We start from the raw sequence: 16,348 nt of genomic DNA on the forward strand, positions 1-16,348 counted from the left end.
AGGCCTTATCTTGAATAGGTGGAACCATATTTGCTCGTAGCGTAAAGAATAAAGGCGACAAAATGTGGCGATGGCTGGCTTGCAGCGGCAGCGGAACTTCGGCCAAAGTGAAACAGGCGTACTGCTTGCATGCTCGCGTAATCAAATACGGCCATACTCCGCACACAACTTTCATACTCAGCCAACTCACAATTAGAAATTGTTCAGTTGTACGCCAAAGCAAGCATTTACGGGATCCCCGCTGCCCTACTTATACGCGTGCTAATATCGACACAGCAGTTACTCGTACTTGTGGTCAGCGCGAAAGCGACACGGACAAAAGGAAGAAACACAACAACACGGCGCTGTTTCTTCGGAGTGTTTGTTCCTTGTTTCCGCGTTGCTTTTGCGCTGTTGCTAAAGGTACGATGAATCGTAACCAACTCGCCCACTTTGCTATCTCGCTACAGCAATCACACGCAGTTTTGAAAAGAAAGGCGCTTTTAGCATCAACCGCCGGTTCTGCATTGGTTAGTGACCAAGCTTTTGTGTATAATCTGCGTGAGTAGTAGAGAAAAGGTATCATGACAAGGCCGAGGCCTGAAAAAAAAAATAGCGTAGAAAAAGCAACATGTCAAAAAGTGTTTCCAAGACCACGGTTTTGAGGTGGAGCAGTGGCAGCATCTCCCAATGTTCGAGCTTTTTTTTTTTTCAGCTTAGAGCATCAGAAACGTTATAGATATTCAATTTCACTACATTCTTTCGAACTAGGCGTTCTGAAAGTTAGCGGTAGCTCCAGTTGAGCTTTGGAGGTGGCAGCGCTTGCATTTCGATCCCGCTGATGGCTGCAAAGAAATCTTACGAGCGTAATATAGAGACAATCGTAATGTACGTATTAGATATTTATGTGTAATGAGGCTATCATGAAACCAATATAACACCGCGAACAGCTACTTAAATGGTTGTATAATCATACACGCTCGCAGCATAGCGGCGGATTGGCCGCGGAGGCATCCGCCTCTTTTGCGGTTCATGCAGCGCAAGCCATCGAACACTGCGCGTCGTGCCACCGCGTCTATAGCCGCGGCGCAATTGTTATTTCTCGTGAGGGATTATTTGCTGCATGAGGCTTTGATGTACGTATGTACTGTTGATGGCGCGTGGTATATAGGGAGGGGGAGGCAGGCGCACCCCCCCCCCCATGTTTTTCTTTACTTTGATACGCCAGTAGGTAAAGTTAATACATCTTTCTGGCAGACGACCTATCTGTAGCATGTGTAAAAAGATAATCACTGGGCGCACTCTATGTTACCTGGATGTGCACTCGAGGGAGTACACAGCCAGGTAACATAGAGTGCCCACACAGGTAACATAGTGCTCATATATATATATATATATATATATATATATATATATATATATATATATATATATATATATATATATATATATATATATATATATATATAGAAGCTAGATATGTAAATTAAGTAGATTATTTCCCAAACTGGAGGCGAAGCGGAGCATCTGCAAGACACCTGCTATGAGAACCGTCTTAAACATTCAATCAACTATATTTGATAGCCTAGCTGGCACAAAACTTTCATGAAAGTCTTGCATATTGGGTTAAATACTGCAGATTTCTGCATCTGACTTGCTACTGGAGAATAGCAGGTTGAAAAAGTAAGAAATACTTTATATATTAAGAGAATGCATAGCATAGTTCATTTGTATACACCATCCTATTTCACGGCAGGCTCAATTTTCCGCACAATATAGCCACAATTAGTGCCGGTCGGTATGTCTAGTGTGAGGGGTGCAAGCAGTGCCTTTTCCCTGAATCTGCCAGTGACTAACATACAGTACAGATAGCTCTAACTGTACTATTTGCAAAAGATGCTCACTGCGCACATTCTGTTACCTACATGTGCACTCAAGTGCACATGTAGGTAACATATAAAGAGTGCATGCACCATATATAGATTCTTGCTCTATGCTACCTACGTGTGCACTGGAGTGCACACCTAGGTAACATCCCGCCGTAAACACAAAGGGCACATCCTACAATAATTATAGCAAGGGTTGTTTTCTTGGGGCAAAGGAAAGCATAAGTCAAGATTTAGTACTTACAATGACTCTGCAGAGTGTATCAATGGCTGTCACACAGTACAGATATATCTGCCTGTATTATATGTACAGACACTAGTTATGTGCACTCTATGTCACCTACATGTGCACTCAAGTGTACACTCAGGTAACACATAGTACACACCCAGTTAACATCCTGCCGTAAACATGAAGGACACATCCTAGAGGCATAATAAAGGTCACTTCCTCGAGGTATACGTTAGGATGAGTAAACATGTGGTACACACAAAGTTGGCGTCCCGGAGGTCACACAAAGGACAAGGAATCATAAAGGTCACATAGGGAACAAGAAGGAAACATAAAGGAAACATAAAGGCAATGACCATTTTCATAGGGGCTGCTAGAGCCGCTCATCTAGTTTCGTGTGATGCAGAAACTTCAACAGCACTTTCGTTGTCCGCATTGCAGCTGCAGTAGACAGGCGATGGTCCAAGAATAGCGCCCTCCGACCATCGGTGCCTGACGACGCTGGTGTCAGGAATTTACCAGCATCTGTAACGCCAGCATATATGCTGTGCAATCACATTAAGCGTGTTCCAGCGTTTCAGGCGTCTGACAGGTTTCACAATCGGGCCTGTTCGTCCGGCCAATGAGGGTTGCGTAGCGGCGGATTAAAGCAACGCCAGGTCCAATCCTGCTTAGCAATGAGGCTTTGCTCCGCGTAACCTTCGGGGACAAAAGAAATTTACCATCACGGTCGATAACGTGTAGGTGCCTGCGGATGTTGTCAGCGTGGGCTCTGTATGTCTTCGTAAAATCCTGCATGAGTGCCTTGATCGCTGAGTCAGTGTTAGGTCGTCAGTAGGCAATCCGGACTTCATCAGAGGAAGAGAATGCTGATCTTGCATCATCGTAATCGACCTTATCGCTAATCACACCGCAGTGGTCAGGCACCTGTTGAAAAAAGGATAAAGCGGCCACTTCGCTGTGCACTATGACGAAGTTCGACGACTTCCAGCAAGGCAGGTAGTAAGGACTTTTCTTTAAAATGTATGGCGGCCCAGACTTCCTGTCGGGCGCAGTACAAATTATAATATGCAATATTTCTGCTAATTTAGGATATATACTTTAATATTACAAAGAATACAAAACACAGCTTGACTGGATCAGTGGATCGGCCAACAATATGTCTTGACTTTGTACTTAAACAGTGCACCCGCTCATGAAATACTGGTACAGATTACGTAGCAATCACGTCACCAACATGAATGTCGCAAATTAAGATGAAGTGATTTGGATTACGCGCTACATTTCCAATGCAATAAAACCGGTTTTACGCAGTTAGCATCTCTTCGCATAAGACGCTACTATTCCTTCGCTTGTGTGTGTGTTTCAACGGGTGCGCACGCTCGGATGTTTCACCAAACTAGCTAGTTCAAGATATATGGTGTATTAGCTTTGCTAGTACGCAAGATATATAGGTCTTCACAGAAACTACAAGATCATGAGGAAACGTTTCCACGTTGTCAAAGTACTCGAAGACTAAAAAAAAAAAACGCTTTCGCGCACAGACGCAAGGAAAGGGCGAAGTGCCTCAACAGGCAAAGAGGTCGGCCGTGTACAACACGGGCATCGCAGTTTAGCCCGCACTGAGAGGGGAGAATCAGTGCACACAAGCGCCACCAAAGTGCCCGTACAGCCTCCTTGCTTGAGTGGAGCGTGAGCAAACCAGTTACGAAACCCTCTTGAGGTTGACCAAGCGTGGCTGCGCACGCGAACCGATTCATTAAGGACTTAATTAGCCTAAGCCATTATGCACAGAAAGGAGGGAGGTCGGAGGGACGAACAGAGGGAGGTTGTGTTAGGCGTATACTCTGGGGGCGGTGGCATTGGAAGCGTGTGGCACGCATACGGGTCAGCACGCTCACTAGTAGTCTACGGCGATCATCGTTGTGCGGCATGCCCGACAGCTGTCGATCGCTTTCTTTTAGAGCAAAACAACAATAAGAAGTAGGCATTGCAGGCGGCGCAGTTTAAAAAGCGTTTACAGCCACAGGGCACGCTGGGGACTGGAGTGTGCTTAAGCCAATATGCATTAGAACACGTAGCGTGGAGAGTTTGCCTAAGCCCCTTTACTGGAAGCGGCGTAATCTCTTTTTGTCTACGTCCGAGAATGAATCCAGAGAAAACACGGGAAAGGCGGGAGATGGAAATTCAAGACAGTGAGCAGAACGAGAACGAGGTAAAAGCGTGAGCCAACGTTTCGACCAGTGGACTTGTCGACACAGGATATGCCTTGAAAAAGACAAGTCCACTTGTCGAAACATTGGCCCCCGCTTTTACTGTGTTCTCGATTTGCTCATCGTTACAAAATGAATGTAATGTATAAACTGGGGTGTGGCATGCCCCTCAGTTTACTTTTGTTTTTGCAGGCAGTAATTACTTTTGACTGATGTAATTCCACCGAAGAATAAACTGTAACTGTCACCTGCGAAAAGAAAACGAAAAAGGAATGCCTGTGGAAGACTCAGAAGACTACTTAGAAAAGTACGTTTTCTTTCTACGCTAGTTGAAGGTCATACGCCTCGAAGCGCTACAAAATGTACTGGCGAACCCCTGCAAGCTGTAAAGAATTTGCTACGACAGGTTTCGTACGAAACAGTTTTCTGTTTGTTTTCCAGGGGAGGAACGTGTCGTTTCAACATCATGCAAGAACAGGTAGCGTGAGAACAGCAGCATTCAGGCTGAATTCACAAAAGTTTTCTTTCGAAAATGTTTTTTAACAGTGGCCTGTTGTGTTCGCCTATACGTACATCATTAGTATTGGCTGAAATGTTTTGTTGCGAACAATCCTAGCTTAAGGGCTCGCTCTGTAATCTGCCTTCTATAACTCGCTGCTTGGCCCAATGTAACGGCATAGCTGATAGCCGAACGAATCGAACCAATACCTCACCATTGGCAAGCGGACGTGTGACATCCTCCTAGGATTCTAGGCATCCGAGATTGCTTAAGCTAAATAGCGAGAACTTGTATTTATACCTGTAGCATGCCGGCGGGAGAAGCAAATTGTTTAATAACGTCACATATTTACAGTGCTCAAACGCAACCAAAATTAGACACACAGACCACACAGCCGTCAAAATAAAACGCCCAATTTTTTATCCCAGTGCACGAAAACAAGGGCTGGATCCACAAAACTTTTCGTTTCGTAAGTTCTTTTTGCGATTGGACAGCCGGCTCTCCTAATGATCTGTTCAGAATCGGGACTGGCTGAAATTTTCTCTTGAGAGCAATTCTAAGATAAGACGTATTTACGAATAATGGCCCTGATACCTATCAAACTCTTTCGCAATACAAACCACAGGCAGCTTTCACAAAAACTCCTGAGCATACGCACAGAGAAAGATGTTTAGGTATATAAGCTACCAAAGGCATACCCGACAGCAAAAGAACAGCATCACGCCATCCTACCTTAGTGGGTGCTATGTATTTGTACAATTACAACTGGTGATGACGATTAAGTCATAGCGCGTGGGACACGTAACAAGGGCGGGACATCGCCGCTCCCTCTGCCTGAATGAGATGAACGTTGCCATTTAAAGGATATCTGCGCGCGTGTTAAGAGAAAGACTTGGTTCTTTAAACTGTGCTCCTCGTTCCCCATCATTAGGGAGCGATGTAAGCATGAAGTTTATTACATCGATCAATGTCCGCCGCATGGCAGAAACAGTTAAAAATATGTATCACGACTTAGCACCGCCCACACGGACTTCTTCCTATGCGGAATAATAAAAGCGAACAGCCCAAGTTGACCACGTGAATAATGCGAGGAAGATCTAGAAGAGCTTCTCGTACAAAGTGGCAACTATTATTCGTGTTATGAAAAGCTGTCGAGAAAACTGCGTGTCCACGATGGAATATGAAAGAAAAACTTTTACTTGGGCGAAATTGTTGGAAAAGTAAGAGCGCTTGCCCAGACATACTCAGCCCTTCGTTTCCTTAAGGGCTTGTTTTGTGCTGCCGTTGAAGCTCCGTGAGGTGACACTTTACGACCTCCTAAGTGCGCATTACGGCCGGCTTTTGGATATGAGGGCCCGAGCTGGTCACCGCAGCCTCCTACTCTGCGAAGTTTATGAGTCCCTGCGGACCTGGGTCCACGGGCGTTCGGATAATATTTGGGGAATATCTACTGTAGGATGAGAGCAAAGCTGGCACATAGGAGAGTGTATACGTCTGGGGGATATCAATGACCATTTATATGGCATGTGTGTCTGTTTGGAGCTGTTTCTATGTTGCCTATTCCTATTTGTCTAGAGCTTTGTCTTAGATTGGGTAATACAACCTATGGTTTCTATAGTGCCTGGTAATCTCATGGTATGTGACCATGAGGTCCTTACTGATCTGAGATCAGGGTAGCCCGCTGCCCGGCCGATAAATCTTCGGGTTGTGTGTGGCCTCGTTTCCAGGATGAGACGAGTGCGCAGGCACCCATATGATTTCAGTCTAGCTGAGCGGTCTGGTTCCGATCCGTCTTTGGAAGATTAGGTATGGAGCCAAGCGTATGCTACCTTTTTGTCAAATTTCTGATGGCCGTTTTTGAGTCGCTAAAGATAATTTTAGGCTCAGTGAACGCTATCGCTAAAGCAATTGCGACAGTTTCTGCCTCGATGAAGAGCACTACCATTGAAGAAGCTTGTTGTTTCATGGTCGACGGAAATATCGCAAATGCGCACGATAGCGAAATACCATGAAAAAAAAAACGGAATCTCAAATGATAATTAGACATTATTAGGCGCTGTTTCTATTATGTGGGTCTTTATATTCATTTCTTGTTACATTTGAGCCTGCTCAAACCTGTCCATTTATGCCTACCTCAAGCACGACCATCGTGTATCGGGTGAGAGCACCAAGCGTTCCGGACAACAGGGATATAGGGATGCCCCTGCCTCATACAACGAAATCACAAAGTACTTTTATCCGGGGAGGCAGAAGTACCCGCCGCCACAGAGTAAACTGAACAGTCCTCAGGCATTGACACTCAGACTCTTGCAAGTCGGGGTATGACCTAGGCCCGTCCTCTTACGCCGTATATATCCCGAAACTCAACCGTCAAGCACTTGCACGCTTTGCTCAGACTTTGCCGACTTAAACCGCATGCTCTGGCGGTGCCCCACGTTACGCGGTGACGAAGACGTTGCGTTGTCGTGACTGCGTAGGGCAGCCTACGCAGTCCCCATTTTAAAGCCCAACTACGGGCAGTCCAACGGGCCCGCGACGTGGCGGAGAGGCTAGGTCTTTCTGCCCCGACGTGGGAGCGGCCCGCTACGGGCTAGTAGCGGGACGCTACTACTGTATTATTTATTTTGCTGCCGTTTTTTTTTTCACACTGACTAGCTCTGGCATGGAAGCTGCGCCATGACTCATGTAGTGAGAGCGAGGGCATGTGAACTGGGCTAATAAATTCTTCTTCGAAGGCTTTCCGTGTGTCCCTCTTGATTTAGTTCTCATTGATTCCTTTTTGTTCTTATCACGTGGTTGGTCTCTGTTTGTAAATTACTGTTTTGCCTCACCATAAATGTCGCTCTCACCTTATAGGAGGTTTAATGAGCCAGAAGAGAAACAAATACGAAAGGCAGGTGGCGGCAATGCCTTGAAGTTCCCACACTAATTCGCCGCGACGTGATTCATTTGGATGGTGTCTGCTCCGTCGTAGTTAATTAGCTATCGGTAAAGATGGACTGGAAAGACTGAACTTTCCAAGTTTTAAGAGCGTTTACTATGTTATAACCACCCAAAAATGAGAAAATGCTTTGAAATCAGTAACATCACGAAGACGCATTGCGCTAGGGTTCCTGTGAGAAATTTCAATATAATATGGAGTTTAGCCTTCATTCTGTGCTGTAATCTTCATCCTGCTACTGCAAAAATTTAAAGAATTTCGAAGAATATTAATCAGTAAGAATATTATTCAGTATAAATTCAGCAATTTATCCCTTTTAGTGTCCCTTATATACAGCATAAACCATAACCACTATTCAGTAAAGATAGAACAAGGAAACTTCTATCGAATGCGGGACAGGTCCAACCACCGAAAGTAGAGAACGTCAAAAGAAGAAATAAAAGCGTACAGCAAAAGCTCGAGACCTCTACATCGGAAAAGTTCCGCCTGTTTCTGTTTTCACTGCTTCGCTTCCCTTCGTTAACGAACCCAGTCGATGCGCGTGCCCGGACCACCCTGCCCGGCCGTCGCATACCCCGCAAACGCAGCAGATCCGACGGGAACCCAATCCTCAGTCTGAGGTCACTGGCTTGAGACCCGGAACACTTGATCGCAAACCACGCCATGACGTCACAGCAGCTTGCCCAACTCACTGAGCACCAAGGGGGCACCCAAAATAAGGGTGCGCACGCAACTGCGCCCGGAGGAAAATGGGGGGCCACGAGGTGCTCGCGGTCGTGGCGTTTCACGGAGAACTAAGCGACAGCGGGGGGCACTGCGCTGTACAGTACAAAGTGCCACGCGCCGGCGGCGTGCTTTCGCTGCCACGGGAGCAAGCGTCCAGCGCATCTAAAGCCCCCAGTGGCGTTTGGCCTCTGCACGTGCTTCTCCTTCTCTCTCCCTGCGTCGTCGCGAGTGTGCGTACATACAGGTTGGCGCCCCGACCCCTTGTTCCGCACCGCAGCCGCAACCGAGCGTGTCCGCCTCGCGGCCATTAAAAGCCCCTGGGAGCTCTGTTAACTCACCGCAGCTGCAACAACTCCCTCCCGTCCTGTGCCCCCGCGTTAGACGCTAACCCCCTCGTCCTCCCCCCTCGGCGGTCCTCCTGCCCGTCCCCCTTTCCGCGTGTTCACGGTTCACCTGCCTCGAGCGCGTGCTCCGTTCTCGTTCTGTGGGCAAACCGCCGCGACGACGATTGCGCGTTTAGCAGCAGCCATTGTTGTGCCGATAGCGTTCGCCTCTTCCCGTTTGCCAGCGGCGTGTAGTGTAAGTTTCGTCTGCGTTTTGTTACTTTTCCCACTGTTTCTCCATTAATCGTTCCTAAGCCCCTGCCGCGTCTCGTGCGCCGCGCGTTTTGATTCCGTTTTGGAAGCTTCGGCGAAGCGCGCGGCTGCACCTTTTAATTGAGCCGCGATCCCCGTCTCGTTTCGTGAATCTCGCCGGAGGCGCCGCGACGCTGTTTTCGATTTGCGCGATGAATGCGCCCTGACACGAGCCCCGCTGCTTTCGGGGTGGTGAGCGGAAGTATTTCGTTCTGCTCTTTGGATTTTGGATTAGGTGGTTCCGGATTGTGGAATCGAACGCTCCGCACCTTCTGGCCTTTTTCCCTTTTCGGCATTGCAGCCTCCCCTCTCGTGCTTTTTTTTACGACTACTTGTTTTGATACGTCCTTCATTCCGTATCCCTCCCTTCCTCTTCAAGTTGCCGGGTGTTGTCTGTCCCACGAAGGCGCCGTCTCACGTTGCAATCAGAGCTGTATTGCCTTCGAGTGATGGCGGCCGTAGATAACTTCTTAGTGCCAGAGAAATGGATACCATGTCTTGCGGTATGTGAAAAAATCATGAGTCATTGCACTGTGTGAAGGTGCGTGACCAGCGAAGTTGTTTAACATAAGATACAGAGGTGAGAGATAAATTTGAACAAAGGTACGAACTCACTTATCGTGATTTTTGTATACATTGGCGTGGACGACGGCACCGCCGCGCCGACGAGCCGGGAGGTAACTAGACACGCGCGACGTTTCGACGGGACCGCCACCACGGCGAGAGCGGAAGGAAATCAGATACGCAAGCGCTTGGAACGCCGATAAAGATAGAGCAGTGCGAATGTAGCGACGGCCGACGCGGGTAAAAGTGTAGTATCTGTCCTTATCAGCTTAATATCTGATACGGGTTCTATTTGTACCGAAGATTTTAAGCTTGCTTTTGCAAGTTGGCGGAGTTCTCCAAGCCTGCTTCACCTCCGCTGTGGGTCGGTCTGGACCCACGATTATTTCACACGCAGAAGAAAAATTCACGGAATACTATCCATAAGCAGTTTCGCTATAAAAGTAGCCCCGGTCAGGTCCCGAGAAGATTCTTAGCGAGAGGATCCTTGTGGCAAAAGTAAAACACCAACTTATAACCTGCTAGTAGAGAAACACATTACGAAACTTAGATCTGACTGATGGGCAGTCTGATGTGCTTCAAAATGTTCTTTTTAGTCAAGCCTGAATTTACGAGAACTGCTCAAGAAATTCTTGAAGAGAGCCAAAATAAAAAGAGACAATTTTTTACTGCAGTGCGACGAACGTTGCCGCACCGGTGCAATTTCTTGATCTGCTCGTCCTAGCGCCTGTACCCAATTGGAGTGGTCAGTTGGGCAAACTGGCATTCTTGTGTTGTAAAAGAGCACGATTTATTGCAAGTAGGTAACAATAAAACTACACGCGCTTCGAACGCGTTCTTCACGTTGCTCAGAATGATTCGTGGCAATACTTACGGGAAGCCCAACGGGAACTTGTTAAAAGCGCGAAGAGGTCCTGTGAAGCGGGCATATTCCCTCTTGAAGGGAAGATATGGCCAAGTTGATGGACGTCCTGACACTTCAACTTGATGGCAACTTCATCTGAAGAATGAAGTAGCATAATTTACTCGTAAAAGTTATCTAATTTTATCTGCCTTACCCTATGTAAAGAAGAAGAACGGCACTGGATAGTTCCATCGCGTGTCTCGGAGCCAGAAGGCGACCGGCATCCTAGCAATAGCCGTCGCCATTGCGGGTCGCGCGGCCAGTTCGCCCATCCAGCTGAGCTATCGTTGCTGCCGCTGTGTTTCTGGCTACCGTTCGACAACGCCAATAAACCTCGTCGCATTTGGTTGAGTTGACACTGACGAGTGCCCGGTCCGATTAACAAGGACAGATACGCCTGGGCGTACATTGAAAACGTTTAGTAGCCAAAGCATCGTATAAGGGCGAAGAACTAGTTAGACAAACCTGGGTAGAAACTTATCCGGCGAAGTAACTGGCCCAGCAATCGATTGTTATGAGCCTATTGATCACTGCCAGCAGATGTCCGAAAGCAGCGAAGCTGGATTGTTGTCTCTCTTGCCGAGAAGATAATTAAGTAACGGCGAGACTCAAGCATTCCTCGCAGCGGAAAATTAAATCATCACTGTTAATAGTAGGTATGAACACATAAAACAGTCATAGGACAAAGATAGCTAGCTAGGCAACTGCCCCCAAGGAGGGGCGCAAGAACTTCCGGCTCTAGAAGAGAAAATATAAATAGTGAGTGAATGACAGGAGAGAGAGATTAATAGGAAGGGGCATAGTGAGTGGAGAAAATGAGAGCGAATAATAAAAACGGGCGGACAACAACAAAAGAATAAAACATCCATGTGTGTCACGCATTCATGTGTCGCACTTGCGGCAAATTGTTCACAGATTAGCAGAAGAAATTGGAGCGGAAACGTAGGCTATACTCTAGAGTCTACATTTGTCGCCTTCAAGAATGATAAGTGCAGTGTTCGGTGCGCTTGGTGACGTTTGGATGCGCGACCAGCAGGATACATAATGTCATCAATTGTAGAACAAAGTAAGCCAAGTAAGTGGTACCTCTGCAAAGTGCAGTCCGCTGCACGCTCTAGGATGGACAATACAATATTTAATGACCAAGTGTTTCTGTTGAGCTGCAGGAAACGCCGAGTGCGCTCCTATGTTGGGGCAACATTTTAAAATGGCCATGCGCATTCGCAAATTTACAGACGAAATAAAAAAAGATGGTTCGATGTCGGCGAACATTTTGTACTCACATATGCGCAAACACATGTAAAAAAAAATCTCGCGTGGCAAATACATAGGTAACATCATCTTTGGATTAAGCTACACGTGAAGCGGCGACATGAGTGGTCACGAAAGTGCAGACGCGACGCGTGAACAGCGTGTCAATAAAAGCGTACGACAGCAGGCGAAAATTCCTTCTAGCAGGAATACTGCCGAGATCAATAACAAGAAGCAAAATAAAAATCAAGAAAACGAACTGTCACAAGCCAAGTGGTACCAGTGAGACCGACAAATTCGGATCACTGCTTACTTGACAAGCTGCTGTCAAAGCTATAGAAAACAGGAGAACACGGTGAGATAAGAGCGCGGTTACCGAAGCAAACCTTTCTCCATGGCTCCTTTCTAATGTATATGGTGTGCGCTGACCATCAACATTGCAATACATTCTCGCGACAAAAAAGAAAAAAAAAACTGATGAAACGAAAAAGAAAAGGAACTTTCGTCACGAGACATCCAGATGCCGAGCAGAGCCAAACGAACTGCGTCAACCACCATGTTTTCGGGTCGTGACATGGAAGAGCGCGCAAAGTCCAGGCGGGTTGTAACACCCGGGATCATAGAGCACGCCAAGGAGAGGGAACCGCGGTTCAGGGACCGGACATGTGTTCGATATTCTACTCAGTGGGATGGGAGAATACAAGCGTAAGTTGCGACACAGTCAACAACACAAACGCATTAAAATCACAAAAACGAAAACTTCCTTCACGTTCGCCAACTATGTAGACTGCCGAAGAAGGCACACGACACTCCTCTGCATGACGCAAAAGGTACTCCTCGTTGCTGTCGCCGCTGATCACGTCGCTCCTTCCGCCTCACACAACCATTTCCTATAGGCAGGGATCACGGAAGGCAACGGAAAGGCGAAGTGGGCTCAGCCCAACCGACGGCCTCGACAGCCAAATCCACGTTCTAAGCAGCCTTCCCGACGTGACCCGCCTCGATGGCGGCAGGCAGTCATGACGCAGGCAGGGGAACGCTCAGACAATAAACCAAAAGAAATAGGCAACTGGAGAATACAGTTGATTCGCTTAGGCCCATCGGCGCAGTGTGAACGACCAAGCATGTGGCAAGAAAAGAAAAGCGGGCAATAAAAGCGAAATGTAGAAACAAAGCACAAAACAACCAAAGAACGAATGAGCAAGACATGTACAGGGAAAAAAAAAGATAAGAGTCGGAACGTCTAAGGCGGGGTGAGGGTCGAAATCATCGGCCGAGCGAACGGCGATAACCGGTCTCGTAGTCAGACGATGTTCTCCCGGCAGCCAATACACCCGTTTCTTTTTCCCGGCTGTCTAGAAACGACTATAGTATACGTCGAGCCGGGCGAACGAGATCGGTGCGCGGCGGCAGCATAAGAAAGGCACGACCGTTGCACCTGCTCTTTTCTCACAAGATGATCCATCCCACCCGGTTCCGTCCGTGAGGGATTAGAAAAAGAGAAAAAGGCCGCACTGCAAACCAAATTCTTGTTTCCATTCCCTGGCCGTTTCTTTTATTTAGGGAAAACATCCACCCTCCGCCACCCTCTTTTTTTTATTCTTTGTCTACGGAGCCTTTATTTCGCTTCGCACGTCAGCAACGTCTGGAACTCTCGAGGGTGGCAGCATTGCCACGTTCGGAGTGTAATGTGGAAGTCCGTGGTGGACCCGACGGAGAAGTCTCTATTGAAGCGGCACGGCCGGAGCGTGTGGCTCAGCGGGCGATCTTTCAGAGCTCGGATCCCTGACGGTAAGGCTGTGTGAGCCTTTCCTCGATGGATGAGAGCGAGCAAGACAAGGGAGCTCTTTCAACGCTGACGCCCGGCGTTGTCCGCCTTCCTCTTCTCTTTCGAGGGGTGTTTTTATTCCCTGTGTGGTTCCATGTTGTTTCTACGTGATTTACGGTCACCTCATCAGAGTTCTTTTTCGGCATGAGGCCCTGTCCTTCGGGGATGCGCACGTCGCGCAGTTTACTCAATGTCGTTGTAACCGTCATTAATCACGGCTTTCTAAAGGCGCAGACAACGACGTGCAGGCGTTTTCGGGCATTTTTATGCCGTTTGTGAACTAGAAACTATTCAGTGGTCCTTGGCAGGATAAGCAAGGTTCTACGATAGAGGATGTCGGAGCGAACTCGAGTAAGAAATACTGTTGCTGGCTGTAGACACACTAAAGTGAAAATTTTTACTTTTATTTCCAAGCCTTTTGCAAAACGTCCTCACATCAGCTTCAAACCATCGCAAACGCTTGCCAAGCACACTGACTGCGCATTCATAAGTAGCTGAAGAATGAACGTTTGAATGTTTACGTTTCTGCATACGTCAGAGAGAGAGAGAGAGAGAGAGTGAGGGAGAAATAGCACGTGTTGTGTGTGTGTGTGTGTGCGTGTACGTGCATGCGTGTCCATTTGTGTGCTTGTACATGCCTGTATGTGCGTGTGTGTGTATCTATGTGCGTACATGCTTGCGTGCGTGCGTGTGTGGCATGTGAAGGCTGCAAAGTGAGAATCCTCTTTGGTAGTAGTGTTCCCAAGAGAAACTCTTCGCAATTTGCGTTCAACCGTGGTAATAAAATAGCTAACCGCCGTGTAAATGAAAAGCTTCGTATATCTTGGGCAGCAATTCTGCCCCACCTATGAAAAGAAGATGTAGTATTGAACAAGAGTTTCCCTGAATTCTCGTAAATTCATTGGCAATTTGCAATAAGCCAAGGAAAACGCGATATCAATAATTTCTTCGCCGATTTTATCGTTAGGCTGTTTAAAAGAAAGACAGATGGCCAATTAATATGCGGCAATTTTAGATCTTCGGCCAAGATAATCAGAGCTCCAGACTTTACACATGCAACAAGATAGTTATTTAAGCCATAAAGAACGTCAGTGGGAATGGCGGGTGGCCGATAAATAGCCCCGATGACATACGTCGTCTTTCCATAATAAGCTTTGCTAAAATATATCTTCAACTGTATGTCCGGCATTTTTGTTATTTGTAGCGATGGTCTCGTACGTTTCCGTGAGAAGTGTTCATACGTTTCTGTGGAAAGCCTTCAAAGTCATCGTTAAAGCTTTCTGGTGCAATGAGCTTGCTTCTGAATACATCAAGGGTTAGAAGGTGGCCAAAGAAACACCATGGATGGCGGTAATTAAGAAGAAAGGAGATGGTAGGGGTGGTGGTGGTGATGGTGGTAGTGAGGAAGCTGAATTAATGATTTGTCCTGGGAAAATGACAGGCTAAGAAACAATTAGTAGCAGCAAAACTAAATGACAAAAAGATTAGATGTCAGAAATAAATATTATCCGAATAAAATCAATTTGTGTAACGTCGTCATCCATGCAAGACACAAGAAAAAATGAGTGAAAGAAAACACAAGCCACAATAAGGAACAAGTAATCTGAGAGAATAGATGTAATATCTTTGAACGTAAACAACGAATAACACACATTTTTTAATATTTATAGGAAAATAGAAGGGCGAAAAGAAATAAAAAAATAATTAGGAGTATGGAGATGGACCAACAAAATAAACGAACTCTTGTCAAGGCTCTCTTGTTCCTTTTTATTTTTTTACAGATGTAATCGTGAATCGCTTGTGAAACGTCCCTGTGGCGCAGTGCCAAAGCCGAAATGCACAACGGGACTACAAAATGTTAAGCCAGCCTTACAAGCGCTTTTATTACATGCTAAACCATCGACAGTATAGAAAAATTCTGCTATATGGGTTTTCCTTATTTGCAGATAAAACGTTTGAGAGACCGTTCCAGAGCAGACTACTACAATCAGAAATTTAATGAAGCGACGCTACAGCGCAACCTTATTAAGAAAAACTAAATACACACTTCAAAGTGTACAAAGGTACCGCAGTATGCATGTTCAGAGAAGAAGGAAGTTAATTACCCGCATTCCCTGCGTAACAGTACATGCTTCTTGCTTTCTTCCTCTCACAAAAATTGTACTTTCCAAGTTGTGACTGAAATTGTTAGTTCCCTTGTTTATTATACACCTAATTTAACCACCCAATTTACGGCCAATTCGCCACTGTGGTTATGCGTCAAAACCACTCAGGTGTACAACAAATGTAGATGCCCGTTCTTAATACTTTCCTACCAAGAATGTCCGTATATCCAGATGATGCAATTCGTCCTATGATTAAAATTCATATTCAATTACCACGTTAATTTTACTGCTATATTCAGATAGGTCGCGCTTTGCGAACGCAAGCTTTGAAAATTTTAATCTGAGAGATCGTGCTCCTTTGTTTTCCCCCGCTTCAGTTCAGATGACGCACTGTGCGGGTACTCAAAGCGTAACAATTTACATTTTCTTTTTCTCTTTCCGCGTGTCTGCCTACGTGAGTCCGTTGTCTGCAGTCTTTGTTTCAGCCAATCATGCGAGGATATTTACTTTGATCTTACATGACGGCGTTTGTTGAACATGCTAGTACTTTCCAAGTGCCACAGGCCGTGCTTCGCCGGTATGTCTCAG

General features: G+C 46.5%; 1 pseudogene; it reads left to right on the top strand.

Moving 5' to 3' along the window:
- The first annotated feature begins 9,893 nt into the window (after positions 1 to 9,893).
- On the top strand, positions 9,894 to 10,057 carry LOC142586420 (U2 spliceosomal RNA; annotated as a pseudogene).
- Positions 10,058 to 16,348: the final 6,291 nt, after the last annotated feature.

This window comes from Dermacentor variabilis, chromosome 6, assembly GCF_050947875.1.
Source record: "Dermacentor variabilis isolate Ectoservices chromosome 6, ASM5094787v1, whole genome shotgun sequence".
Lineage (NCBI taxonomy): Eukaryota > Metazoa > Arthropoda > Arachnida > Ixodida > Ixodidae > Dermacentor > Dermacentor variabilis.